The following is a 14,488-nucleotide window of genomic DNA, read 5'->3' as shown; positions in this document are numbered from 1 at the left end:
AGGATTCTATTTCCAAATAAGGTCACGTTCTAAAGTACTGGGGGTTAGGACTTCAACATATCTTGTGGGGAACACCATCCGACCCACAACAACACACATATTTTTCATAGTTAATTGTAAATGTCACCTTGCCTACTACCTTGTGAGATCCTTGAAGGTAGATGATATCTACACATCTGATTTTCTCCACAGTGCCTTGTGAGTGGGAAATTTTCAATAGCTTTTTCTTGAGTGGATGTTTAAATGCTTCCGTTATGATCTAGCTATTCTTCCTAACTTCTGGAGTCACCAACCGGATCACATTAGTTTTGATTTCTAAATGATTGTCACGTGTTCTAAGAAGGTGTCGATTCTACATGGGATCGAGAGAATGTTTCTGATCTATTGCCTTGTCCTGAGATATTCCACATTTTCAGGGAGGTGATAACATTTTCATTCTTTTGAGAATTTTTCTATCTTAAATGACGAGACATGAGTTAATGTTCCTTTGCCTGGAATCACTAAGAACCTGCAACTTAGATCCCTTCCTTCCTTCTCCACGTTGGGCTGGTGATTTCTCACCATCTCTGCTACTGATTGTGACAACAGAGTATCATTAAAGACTTTAGGCAGGGTAGTGGTGTGAGTGGAATTACATTTTATCACAATCCCCCGGCCTTAGGGGGAAGAATGGACTGGAGGAAAGAAAGACTAGCGGCAGAGAGACCAGTTAGGATAATGCTGCAGTCACGCCAGCAACAGGTACGGTGGCCCGAACTTGGGTGTGGCAGTGAAGAGAGTGATAAGAAAGCTATTTAGGGCTTCAGATCAACTTTGACATACCCACTCTGCTCCAAAAACACATCAATAGTAAATATAAATCTAAACATGGGAAACTAATCAGACCAACTCAGGTTCAAACCTCCGGTCCCAACTTCTATTGTCCCCTGCCCTCAATAAAGGGGACAGAAAAAAGTGCTCAACCCCTTGGATCATGGCTTTTAGCAGAGGCCGAAGGACACAGTGCGGCTCCCTGACCTGGAAGTAGACCAAACTGCCAGCTGTGACTCGATATGGTGTCCCTATTATGACCACCATCTAGGAACCTCAAAGTGCCATTTCAAGTTCAAGTTTTGAACTACAAGATGGAGAAGAGTAAGGGCAGCTAGAGGCAGCTATGGAACCATGAGACAGGGTTTACGGAAACCATGTGGATATGGAAAGAGTGAAGAAAAAAATACAAACTCACAAATTGAGAATCAAGTAACAATGCCCAAACCCACGAAGACACCAAGAAAGAATGCGGGGACGCGCGGGTGGCTTAGTCAGTTGAGTGTCCAACTCTTAATTTCAGCTCAAGTCATGATCTCATGGTTGCGGGATCGAGCCCCATGTTGGGCTCTGTGCTGGGCATGGAGCCTGCTTGAGATTCTCTCTCTCCCTCTCCCTTTTCCTCTGCCCCACCCCTGCTTGCATTTTCTCTCCCTCCAAAAAAAAAAAAAAAAAAAGATCACACACAAAAAATTAATTCATTCAAAACAAAATTAAGCAATCTTAAAGACTGCTTAAAGACTGAAGCAATCTTAAAAAGACTTCCAAACTCTATATTGCATGCCCAAAGAGGTAAAAGAATAACTTCTATCTAAATAGAACAAGAAAATATGAAACACATAATAAACAAAAACGGAAAAAGAGCAGGTGGATTTGAAAAATATTTAGGAATCTTCAAGATAATGAAATATTGTTGTCAAATTTAAAAAATCGATAAAATAAGTGTAATCTGGACACCAGAGAAGAGGGACTTAGCAAGTTGGAAGACAGCGCTGAGTAACTCATGCAGAACACAACACAGACAGTTTTCTTTAAATATGAAAAACACATGGAAAAACACTTATATTAGCAGGCTTCAACATAAATCTTTATTAAGAGTTCCGGAAGGGGGTGCCTGGGTGGCTCAATTGGTTGAGCTTCCAATTCTTTTTTTTAAACTTCTTTTTATTTTATTTTTGAATTTATTTATTTTAATATAATTTATTGTCAAGTTGGCTAACATACAGGGTATACAGTGTGCTTTTGGTTTGGGGGTGGATACCCAAAATCCTAGAGGAGAAAACAGGCAACAATCTCTTTGACCTCAGCCGCAGCAATTTCTTGCTCCACACGTCTCCAAAGGCAAGGGAATTAAAAGCAAAAACAAATTATTGGGACTTCATCAAGAGCTTCCAACTCTTGATTTCCGCTCAGGTCATGATCTCATGATTCATGAGTTCAAGCCCTGCATTGGGCTCTGTGCTGACAGTGTGGGGCCTTGCTTGGGACTGTCTTTCTCTCGCTCTGTCTCTGCCCTTCCCCTTCTCTCTCTCTCTCTCTCTCTCTCTCTCTCAAAAAATAACTAGAAAAACTTTTTATTTAAAAAAAAAAGAGTTCCAAAAGAAGAGAATGAGGGGGCTCCTGGGTGGCTCAGTCAGTTAAGCGTCCGACTTCAGCTCAGGTCACGATCTCACGGTCCATGAGTTCCAGCTCCGCGTCGGGCTCTGGGCTGATGGCTCAGAGCCTGGAGCCTGCTTCCGATTCTGTGTCTCCCTCTCTCTCTGCCCCTCCCCCGTTCATGCTCTGTCTCTCTCTGTCTCAAAAATAAATAAAACGTTAAAGAAAATTTTTTTAATGAAAAAAAAGAAGGGAATGAGAATAATATTAAAGAAGCAAGTTTTGAAGAGATTATACATGGGAGTATTTCATAATTGAAGAAAGATGTAAGTCTTATGTTAAAATGGTACTTGAATATCAACCAGGATAAATAATGATAAATCTTTACCTAGACAAAGAGTAGTGAAACTATTGAACGTTTAGGAAAAAGAAAAAACTCTTATAGAATTCCAGGCGTAAAAGTTAAATTACCAAAGAAACACCGATTAGACTGATGGCTGGCTTCTTATTAGCCATGACAGATGCCAGAAGAGAATGAAGTAATATTTTCAAAGTGCTGAGAGAAAATAATATCCTTAAATTTTATCCCCAGAGAAATGATTACTTAAGAATGAAGACAAATTGAAAATGCAATGAATGGAATGGGAGCAAATACTTTTAATCATATATCTGCTAAGGGATTGATATCAAGAATATATAAAGAGCCCCTATAACTCCACAACAACAAAACCAGACAACTCCATTAAAAAGTGAGCAAAGGAGTGCTCACTTCTGCAGCACATATACTAAAAAGTGGGCAAAGGAGTTGAATAGATATTCCTCCAAAAAGTTATATACAAATGACCAATAAGCACATGAAAAGACACTCAACATTACTAACCATTAGGAAAATGCAAAACAAAAAAATGAGATACCACTTTACAACCATTAGGATGGCCATTATGAAACAAACAACATGGGTTCCTGGGTGGCTCAGTTGGTTAAGCATCTGACTTTGCTCCGATCATGATCTCATGGCTTATGAGTTCGAGCCTCGCATCAGGCTCTCTGCTCTCAGCACAGAGCCCGCTTTGGAGCCTCTGTCCCCCTCTGTCTCTGCCCCTTCCCCACTCGTTCTCTCTCTATCTCAAAATACATAAAAAACAACAACAACAAAAGAAGGAAATAACAAATTTTGAGGATATGAAGAAAGTTGGAACACTTGTATGCTGCTGGTGGGAATATAAAATATATTTATATGTAAATAGAAAATATAAAACTTGTGTAGCTGCTGTGGAAAACATATGGCAATCCCTCAAAAAATTAACCACGGAATGATCCTATGATGATGGATCTGCTTCCGGTGTATCCCCCAGAGAAAAAAAGCAGGGACTCACACAGATATTGTACACCCGCGTTCATAGCAGCACTGTTCACAATTGTTGAAAGGTGGAAATGAAGACACCATCCAAACATCCATCTTATCAGTTCAGAGCACTAGAGGTCATTTCATCCCCAGGCATAGCTGAAGGAACCAAGAACTCATAGGCCTAGGCTCAAGGGATGGGAATGCTTGCTTATCATCAAAGGGAACTTGTAGGACAAGTAGTTAATCAGCACTTACCCTACAGATATTATCACCACATGTTCCTAATGAAATCTCTAGCATGAAAAAGAAAGTGTTTTTTTTTTAATGTTTATTTAAAACATCATTGAGAGGGAGAGAAAGAGAGAGAGAGAGAGAGGGAGACACAGAATCGGAAGCAGGCTCCAGGCTCTGAGCTGTCAGCACAGAGCCCAAGGTGGGGCTCAAACCCGTGAACTGTGAGATCATGACCCGAGCTGAAGTTGGACGCTCAACTGACTGAGCCACCCAGGCGCCCCTATTAGAAAATAATTTTCAATATGCAGAGAAGTTACGAAGATGCTACAGAGAGTTCCCATATAACCTTCACCCAGCTTCTCTAACGTTAGTATCTTATACAACGATGGCGTAATTCTCAAAAGTAAGAAATGAACCCTGGTATGACACTTTTCACTAAACTACAGGCTGGTTTTCACCAGTTTTTCTGCCAATGTAATTTTCTGGTCCAGGATTTGAATTTAGTTATCATGTCTTCTTAGTCTCCTTCTGTGCACTCAAACTGCAGTAGGTGACTGATGTCAGCCTTCTGTGACCTCTTCAAGAGACCTCAAGGAAATATCAAAAGCAGGAAGAACCGGGAAGCCAGTTAAGCAGAAGCATGCAGGCAATATTTTTGGACAATCAGATATGATAGAAACATAATGTATTAAGATGCCCTAAGGGTCTTTCTCATGTCTATGTGGAAATCCAAAAACCTTAAGTTTTACAACCAAAGTATACCTTGTGAAGCTTACAAGCACATATACCCCTATACGCTTTAAATTCTAGAATCCCCTGTTTTTAATTCCAGAATCGTTTTTAATTCTGGAAGCTGTGGAGCAGTTCTTCAGGGCAATCTGAAAAACTCCCAGTCTACTGTCCTCAGGAGGATAATGAATAAAGTGCTTCCTAACCTACTTGGAGGTTGGCTTTCAGTCAACACTTCTTTCTCTGGCCATTTCTCAGACATTCCTTGCCTTGCATGGAAAAACACTTTTGAAAAGGACTGATCAGGTATTTTGTGGAAGGCCCCTCGATTTGGGTTTGTCTGATGCTTTCCCTTGACTAGACTGGGGCTATGGGTTTGGGGGAAGAAAACTGCAGAGATGATGTGCTTTTCCCCTCCGATCATGTCAGTGTGGACATGCTCTTACTGGTAATATTAGTCTGGCCTCCATCCCTTGGATAAGTTGCTATAGCTACGGTGAAGTCACAATTTCTCTCTTTCCCTACACTATTCATTGGAAAACAGTCATTGAGTCTGGCCGCACTCACGGAGTGGGCAGTTAAATTCTACCTCCCGGAGGGGAGGAACGTCAAAGAATGTGTGGACATCTATTCCAACCGTTCACAGTAATTGGAGGTACTTTGAGGCTATGCAAATATCCTGTTTCTCTGTGAGGTTTCTCAAATTTTAACATCCATCTGGGGACCTGGGCTGCGGCCAGGCCGTTTTCTTTGCTGCATCGTTGACTAATGATCTGTTTCTTGACTAATGAGATACAGCCAAAAAGAGAGTCCAGAGATTTAGCTGTCACGATGAGATGACAGATAGATTCCTGACCCTGATGACCGCAAGAGTTTCTGGTTTGGTTACGTTTATGTTTGCACATCTGGAAGTCTGTCCTCCAGAAAGCTTCTTGGCCGCTTGTTCATCTATCAGTCCAGGCATGTGTCACTGATTGCATTTAGCCAACAGAGAAGAGTCTGGGTGTGGCTGCTGCCGTTGGAAACATCGATTGACTCCTTGTAGGAGGAGAGCAGATTTCAGGAAACATTCACAACTCCACAGTCTCCACTGTTGTGATCTCTCTCTCTCTCTCTCTGATCACTCTGAATTAAGAGCTGACAAGTTCTTGGAAAACAAAAGCAGAAAGGACACACCAACTCAACAGGAGATGGATAGACGCCACATTGTGTGTGTGTGTGTGTGTGTGTGTGAGCGAGTGTGAGTGTGAATGTGTGTGTACAGGGGGTCCAGCTTTTGGAACTGCCCTGTAATCATTCTGTTTGTCCCTATATAATATACTCAGGTACCTCTCCTATGTATGATTATTTAATTAAACACAGTCACTTTTGGGGTGCCTGGTGGCCCAGTCGGTTAAGTATCCAACTCTTGACTTTGACTCAGGTCATGATCCCAGGGTTGGGGGATCAAGCCCCAGGTCTGGCTCTGTGCTGAGCGTGGAGTCTGCTTGAGATTCTCTCCCCCCACTTTCTCTGCCCCTCTACCCTGCTCGCCTGCGTGTGCTGGCTCTCTCTCTCTCTCTCAAAACAAACAAACATAGTCACTTTCCCCAGACTGTAAGCTTTTTAAAAGAGTGACTAGGTCTGTTTTGCTTAGCACTGATAGCCCAGCGCATTGCCAGGGACATAAAAGGCACTAAATCATATTAAATGATCAAATGAATGATAAGTACCCTGGAATTATGTATGTCCATGCTTTCCTGATTCTTCTAGAACTCCCCATAACTTCAATCACAGAGGCAGTCTTGTATATGATGGTTACATTCTCTAGGTTATTAGAATAGTGTTATAGTTTATATTATGAGGTGAAAAAAAATTTGTGGATGAGCCTAGGGATTGAACTTTAATATAGAGCCCTATTCAGGATAAATTGACTTTGGGCAGACTAGAAAAAAATTGTGGAGCCAGTGATATTTGGACTCAGATTCCAGCTTCGTCACTTATCAGCCATGTAGTATTGGGAAATTTGTCTCAGCTCCCTGAGACTTTTTTCCTTTGTATAACAGGGGTAATAGTATCTATCTCAGCATTTGCCAGGACTAGATGAAGTTTTAAGTACAATGTAGGCATATGGGTATTAATGTAGTATACGTAAAACAAGTATATGTATATACTTGTCTGTACATATACACACATGTATATACACACATACATTTTCATATGTATATATGAATCCGTCTGTTTATCATCTACCTATATTATATATCTATAGTTCCTGGTATATATATATAGCAACTGTATCGGTCAGGGGCCACATTATTTCAACAGACAAAGTGTACTATGAAGGAATGGGTCAAACAGGTGTTAGAGAACTAACAAAGCAAAGGGAAAGCGCAGGGAAAGCACCTGAAGCAAGGGCTACCACTCCCAAGGCCAGGGGCACAAAGGGGAGAGGTCAGGTGTGTTAAGATCTAGATGCTTGGGGGAAAGGCCCTGTCCTGCTCAGGGAGGGGGGGCGCCTGCCAGTCAGTACTGGCCCTCCAGGACACAATGGGCTGGTTCTGGGAGCTTCACAACAATAACAACAAGAGCCCGAGACTGGTACCAACAGCTGCCAGGGCGAAGGCTGTGACCGTGGGGACACCGCCAGGACAGCAGGCCAACGGGAGCTGCTCCAGCCCTGAAGAACCTCCCAGCAAAGGGGAACAGGCTTTGCAGGGTCTGCCCAGTCTCAGAAAGCAGAGGGTGTGCAAGGGAGGGGTGGGAGCCGAGAGACAATAGCTTAGTGACCAGCGAAATCATGTAACTCTGTTTGATTCATTCATCATTTTGGCAGCTGCCTAGAATTCCACGGTGCAGCTGTAGAACAGTTTATTTATCCATTTTCATGCTGCTGGATATTCAAGTCGGGTCCAGGGTTTTCTTATCTGGAATGATGCTGCGATGAGCGCTTCTTTAATATTCTTCGGATTGTAAAACTTGCGGTTGGGGAGGGCTTTATGACGTTCCACAAACAATAACGGAGTTATCAATCAGTACTCTTTTCAGTCAGTACTCTTTTCAGTCAGTACTCTTTTCAATCAGTACTCTTTTCAGTCAGTACTCTTTTCAGTCAGTACTCTTTTCAATCAGTACTCTTTTCAGTCAGTACTCTTTTCAGTCAGTACTCTTTTCAATCAGTACTCTTTTCAGTCAGTACTCTTTTCAATCAGTACTCTTTTCAGTCAGTACTCTTTTCAGTCAGTACTCTTTTCAATCAGTACTCTTTTCAGTCAGTACTCTTTTCAGTCAGTACTCTTTTCAATCAGTACTCTTTTCAATCAGTACTCTTTTCAATCAGTACTCTTTTCAGTCAGTACTCTTTTCAGTCAGTACTCTTTTCAGTCAGTACTCTTTTCAATCAGTACTCTTTTCAGTCAGTACTCTTTTCAGTCAGTACTCTTTTCAATCAGTACTCTTTTCAGTCAGTACTCTTTTCAATCAGTACTCTTTTCAGTCAGTACTCTTTTCAATCAGTACTCTTTTCAGTCAGTACTCTTTTCAATCAGTACTCTTTTCAATCAGTACTCTTTTCAGTCAGTACTCTTTTCAATCAGTACTCTTTTCAGTCAGTACTCTTTTCAATCAGTACTCTTTTCAGTCAGTACTCTTTTCAATCAGTACTCTTTTCAGTCAGTACTCTTTTCAATCAGTACTCTTTTCAGTCAGTACTCTTTTCAGTCAGTACTCTTTTCAATCAGTACTCTTTTCAGTCAGTACTCTTTTCAATCAGTACTCTTTTCAGTCAGTACTCTTTTCAATCAGTACTCTTTTCAGTCAGTACTCTTTTCAGTCAGTACTCTTTTCAATCAGTACTCTTTTCAGTCAGTACTCTTTTCAATCAGTACTCTTTTCAGTCAGTACTCTTTTCAATCAGTACTCTTTTCAGTCAGTACTCTTTTCAGTCAGTACTCTTTTCAGTCAGTACTCTTTTCAATCAGTACTCTTTTCAGTCAGTACTCTTTTCAATCAGTACTCTTTTCAGTCAGTACTCTTTTCAATCAGTACTCTTTTCAGTCAGTACTCTTTTCAATCAGTACTCTTTTCAATCAGTACTCTTTTCAGTCAGTACTCTTTTCAATCAGTACTCTTTTCAGTCAGTACTCTTTTCAATCAGTACTCTTTTCAATCAGTACTCTTTTCAGTCAGTACTCTTTTCAATCAGTACTCTTTTCAGTCAGTACTCTTTTCAATCAGTACTCTTTTCCTGCAATATTAGATGTCTCATAATTATGTAAATCCAGATGGTATAAATGCTATAACCAAAATATCTTCTGTTTCCATCCTTGTGGGAATAAAACTCTTACAGAAGGAGGATTAGCCCCTCAGGGAGTGCCCTGAACAGAGAGTTTCAATAAAGGGTTGATGGCAGTGCTGCTGAGGACATAACCTCCCCAATTCCGGTGCATTAGCTGCAGATTCCAAAGATTAATTTCCTTCTTCGCTGAATCTAACCAAACACAAATAGCACATGTTAGTGGTAAATATGGTAACTTACTGTGTTTATTTCTCTGAAAGCTGGTAAATATTTAGCTAAGGCATGTCAGTCCAAGGTCAGTCCAAGGTCTCCCAGAGTGCTTCTCCTCTAACAAGGAAGTCCTCTTTGAAACGTTCTGTAATTTTCTATACATTTGCTTGGTTTTTCTCTTAAAGATCATGCTTGGTGCTCAGGGCAGGTGAAACATTTTGGAAAAGCAAGAGTGCCATCTGGTGGAACGTTGGTATTTAATTTTCCTTCTTTCTTTCCCTTTTTCTTTTTCTTTCTTTCTTTCTTTTTTTTTTTTTTTTTTTAAATTTTTTTTCAACGTTTTTTATTTATTTTTGGGACAGAGAGAGACAGAGCATGAACGGGGGAGGGGCAGAGAGAGAGGGAGACACAGAATCGGAAACAGGCTCCAGGCTCCGAGCCATCAGCCCAGAGCCTGACGCGGGGCTCGAACTCACGGACCGCGAGATCGTGACCTGGCTGAAGTCGGCCGCTTAACCGACTGCGCCACCCAGGCGCCCCTTTCTTTCTTTCTTTCTTTCTTTCATGATTTTAAATTAACTGTAGAGCTACCGTGAAAGATTTGCAGGCGTCTTTAAATTTTTCTCAATATTAGTTTTTCTTTTTAAACATCTCATCCTTTTGGCATTGGGGTAGTATTAGTGTTGATTTGCATCCCAGCTTTTGAGCACAGGTAATTTCCATTACATGAAATTTAATGTTCAACACGCGCATTTGCAGATACCGATTCTGCTTCTCTTTGGTACCCTGTTGGGAGGGAGGGTGGGGTCTGGAGAAAGGTCGCACATGTCAGTAAGAGAAGGATTCCAGGCCCTAGTGCTTTGACTCGTATGTGGGATCCTTACGGGCTTAGAAAGGAAGACGCAGGACCCAGAGACCTCGCTAGCTGCTCTCTGGCCAAATCTTCCTTCTCTTCCACCTCCCGGCCCCACGCAGAAGTGTCAGACGTGCCATAGCAAGAGGGGGAAAAAAAATAAAGTATGCAAGTCAAATTCAGACCTCTTCCACAGCTCTTAATTTATTCCTTTCAAATACACTTGTGGAAAAAGGTTAAGCATATTGAATTTTTGGAGGAATTTGCCTAGTTGTATCCTTTTTTTGGCCAGGCAGCCAACTTCTTGAAAGTTCTCCTGAAACCTGTTTGAGTTCTACCTTGCCCTGCTGAACTGGTTGTAGTTTACATCATTTCATTTTGAGGAGAAAGAATCTACTGTGTGCCTGCCCGGCACCTTCACATTCTTCTGAGAGCGGCAATCCGCCGTTTTAGAAAAGGCCCCTGCTTGGCCACACTCCGGCCACGCGGCCTCCTAGGAGCTGGCACCCTCTGGCCACAGTTGATTGGTCTGGGCTGGAACCTGATCTGGATGGCCAGCCAATCAGCACCATTCCCAGGAGTTTCTGAATTTCAGAGAGAGCAGAACTGGTCCTTTTCTGGTGCGTGTGCAGCGAAAGAGAATGGAATTGTTACCCAGACAGAGCAAAGGATGGTAAAAGTTCTGGTGGTTTTCAAGTCCTTGGATGGAGTTTTTCTAAGTCTCAGCTGCTCCTCTGACTTTCCCAGGGTTTGACTATGTGACACACTTCCAAAAGGTTCCTCTTTTGTCTAAGTCTAACCTGTTTCAGAATAGTTTTCTACAGGGGCGTCTGGATGGCTCAGTCGCTTGAGTGTCCGACTTCGGCTCAGGTCATGATGTTGCGATCTGTGAATTCGAGCCCCGCGTCGGGCTCTGTGCTGACAGCTCAGAGCCTGTTCCAGATTCTGTTTCAGATTCTGTGTCTCTCTCTCTCTCTGCTCCTCCCCTGCTCATGCTCTGTCTCTCTCTGTCTCTCTGTCAAAAATAAATAAACATTAAAAAATTTAAAAAAAAAAGAATAATTTTCTACTGTCTGTGTCCAAGAGTCTTAATGAATGAATACACATGGAAGGACCACATCAAGGTCACAGAGTGATCAGGAAAGGTTGGCCAGGCCAAAGTATTTCAAAAAGATATGTACATATACCCTTTTAGGTGATGATAAAGTTCTATGAAGAAAAAGTGGAATAAGAAGATGGAGAGGGGTTGGAGATCACAAGAGGATGGACATTGTGAGAGTCTCTTTGGTAAGAATAGCTTGCGAGAGGGTAGAGGCTGAGAGAGGGGGTCCCATGGAAGACCCAGCGTCAGAACAGTGTAGGCTAAGTGGATAGCAGGGGCAAACATCTCGAGGCAGGAGTGAGCTTGTAGTTCCAGAAGAAACAAAATGGCCACGATGGCCAAGCAAGATGAAGAAGAATGGGCGGCAGGATGGGGACAGTCGGGGCAGGGCCTGGAAGAACCTTGAGACCATGGTAACATTCATATTTTATTGTTACAGGAGGCCTTCGAAAGTAACCTAAATATGTTATTTACTTTTTTAGTGGTTGTGCCAGAGTGTTCAATATACATTTACAACTAATCACGCCCTCTTTCAGAGAACACTATACACTTCATGTACGACAGAGTGTTCCCAATTTCTCCCTCACACCCAATAATGATAGTATTGCTGTCATTTCATTTCACTTATCTATAAACTGGTGATCCAGAATCACCCAAGACATTGTTGCTATTATTGTTTTGAGCAAACTGTCATCTGTTAAATCAATAAATAAGAAAAAAAAAAAACCTTCACTTATTCCTTCTCTAATGTTCTCCCTTTATGTAGAGCTGAGTTTCTGACTTACATCATTTTCTTTCTTTCTTAAGAATTTCTTTTAACATTTCTTGCAAAGCTGGTACCCTGGCAACAGATTCCCTGAATTTTTGTTTGTTTGCTTCACTTTTGAAGGATGATTTTGCTAGATAGAAAATTCTAGGTTGGTGGGGTTTTTTTCTTCCAACTCTTTTTTTTTTTTTAACATATATTCATTTTTGAGAGACAGAGAGAGAGAGCATGAGCAGGGAGGGGGAGAAAGGGAGACACAGAATCCGAAACAGGCTCCAGGCTCTGAGCTGTCAGCACAAAGCCCGACGTGGGGCTCGAACTCACGAACTGTGAGATCATGACCTGAGCCGAAGTTGGACGCTTAACCGACTGAGCCACCCGGGTGCCTTCTTTTTCTTCCAACTCTTATAAATATTTCACTCCATTCTCTTCTTGCTCACATGGTTTCTGAAGAGAAATCCAGTGTATGAGCCTGAGAGAAAAAAGTTTTTGGATATATTAATATTCTATTAAATTATAACATGAAGCCATCTTATTAGGTGATGTTGCCTGCATCAGATCCTATTTGTTTTGTTTTATATTGGACCTCGGGTCCATAGCATTGAGTTAGTCATACTCCTTATTTTGAGGCATGCCATCATTATTGGTCTCATTTTATTTCACTGCTGTTTGCTTTCCTCTTCATTCCTTTTTCTCATCACCATTCCCTCCCCTCCTCCCCTCTGCCAATGTGGTTGCTCTTGTATTTTAAATTTATGTAAGTTGTATTTGCTATCAATCTTATTTTTTTTCTGTTTTAAACTCAATATTATATTTTGAAGATCTATTCATGTTGTTCCATTTTATAGTTCTATTTTGTACCTAGTATTCCACAGCATGCACTCCCCACATTTTACTCATGCAACTCGTACTGGTGGACATCTGTGTTCCCCCACCTTTCCCCCAGTTAACATGGGATGAACATCTCTGTACATGCCCTCATGGAGGTGTGTGCTTGTTTTTCTGAGGGCATCTATCCAAGAGTGAGACTTCTGAGTCACAGGGTGAACACGTACTTAATTTCACTTAAGACCACCAGATTGTTTTAGAGAACAGCAGCATAGGAGGGACTCCATTTCTCCACGTCTACACGAACATCTGGTATTATCAGATTCCTATTTTTCGCCAGTCTGATAAGTGTAAATTGATATCTTGTTGTTTTCATTTGCATTTCTCTGATTGCCGGTGAGCAAAGATTTCTTTTTCAGTCACTCAGATCCATCTCCTACTTACTACTTCATTTTCCTTTCGTGGGTTACCCAAATCGGTATTAACTGCTTATTTTCCTACCAAGAGCCTTTCTTTCTTTCTTTCTTTCTTTCTTTCTTTCTTTCTTTCTTTCTTTCTTTCTTTCTTTCTTCTTTCTTCCACCCACCCCTCCATCCATCCATCCATTCATTTCATGTAAGCTCTACGCCCAACATGGGGCTTGAACTCATGACCCCAAAATCAATAGTTGCATGTTGTACCAACTGAGCCATCCAAGCACCCCTCATTTATTTACTTTTTTGTTGTTATATATATTCAATATTGTACTGACCCTTGGAGGTGTTTTGGAAATATATAGATATTTTTCTTTTTTGGATCTTCTAGTAGAGTAGTGCCTGAACATATGCATATTGATTATATATTATTTTATTATAAATTCTTTAAAACATTTTTTAGTGCTTTATGTTATTTTTTAAAAACCTGTGTGTAAGAAGGTTATATTACCTATGAATTTTATTTCAGGAGAGGAAAAATGACATTACAAAATATTTTTAAAAAATAGTGATGGTGGTAGGGAAGATATTGGGTCTCATCAGATTGAGAACCACTGATCTAGATATTAATCCCTTGTTGACTTCTGACATTTCCAAATATGTTTTCTCAACCTACCATTGGCTAACCTGGTCTGTATTATACATTATGGTTTCTTAAAAAAATAGATTGAGATATAATTCACATACCCTATGGTTTAACCATGTAAAGGATAAACTTCAGCATTCATTGGTATATAACATGACTAATTTTTAAAAATTCTGTAAAATATATAACAACATTTTCCATTTTAACCATTTTTAATGTTTATTTTTAAATTTATTTTTGAGTGAGAGAGACAGAGAGAGAGAGAGCACAAGCTGGAGAGGGGCAGAGAGAGAGAGAGGGAGAGAGAGAATCCCAAGCAGTCTCCATGCTGTCAGTGAAGAGCCTGATGTGGGGCTCAAACTCACAAACCATGAGATCATGACCTGAGACAAAACCAAGAGTCAGATGCTTAGCCAGATGCTGACCCAGCCAGGCGCCCTATTTGAAAAACAATTTTAAAAAAATGTTTTATTTATTTTTGACACACACACACACACACACACACACGCACACACAGAGAGAGAGAGAGAGAGAGAGAGAGAGAGAGACAGAGTATGAGCAGGGGAGGGGCAGAGAGAGAGGGAAGCACAGAATCCGAAGAAGGCTCCAGGCTGTCAGCAGAGAGCCTGACACAGGGCTTGAACTCACGAGCTGTGAGATCATGACCTGAGCTGAAG

The sequence above is a fragment of the Neofelis nebulosa genome, chromosome 1 (assembly GCF_028018385.1).
Source record: "Neofelis nebulosa isolate mNeoNeb1 chromosome 1, mNeoNeb1.pri, whole genome shotgun sequence".
Classification (NCBI taxonomy): Eukaryota; Metazoa; Chordata; class Mammalia; order Carnivora; family Felidae; genus Neofelis; species Neofelis nebulosa.
Note: the sequence above shows the minus strand (reverse complement) of the source record.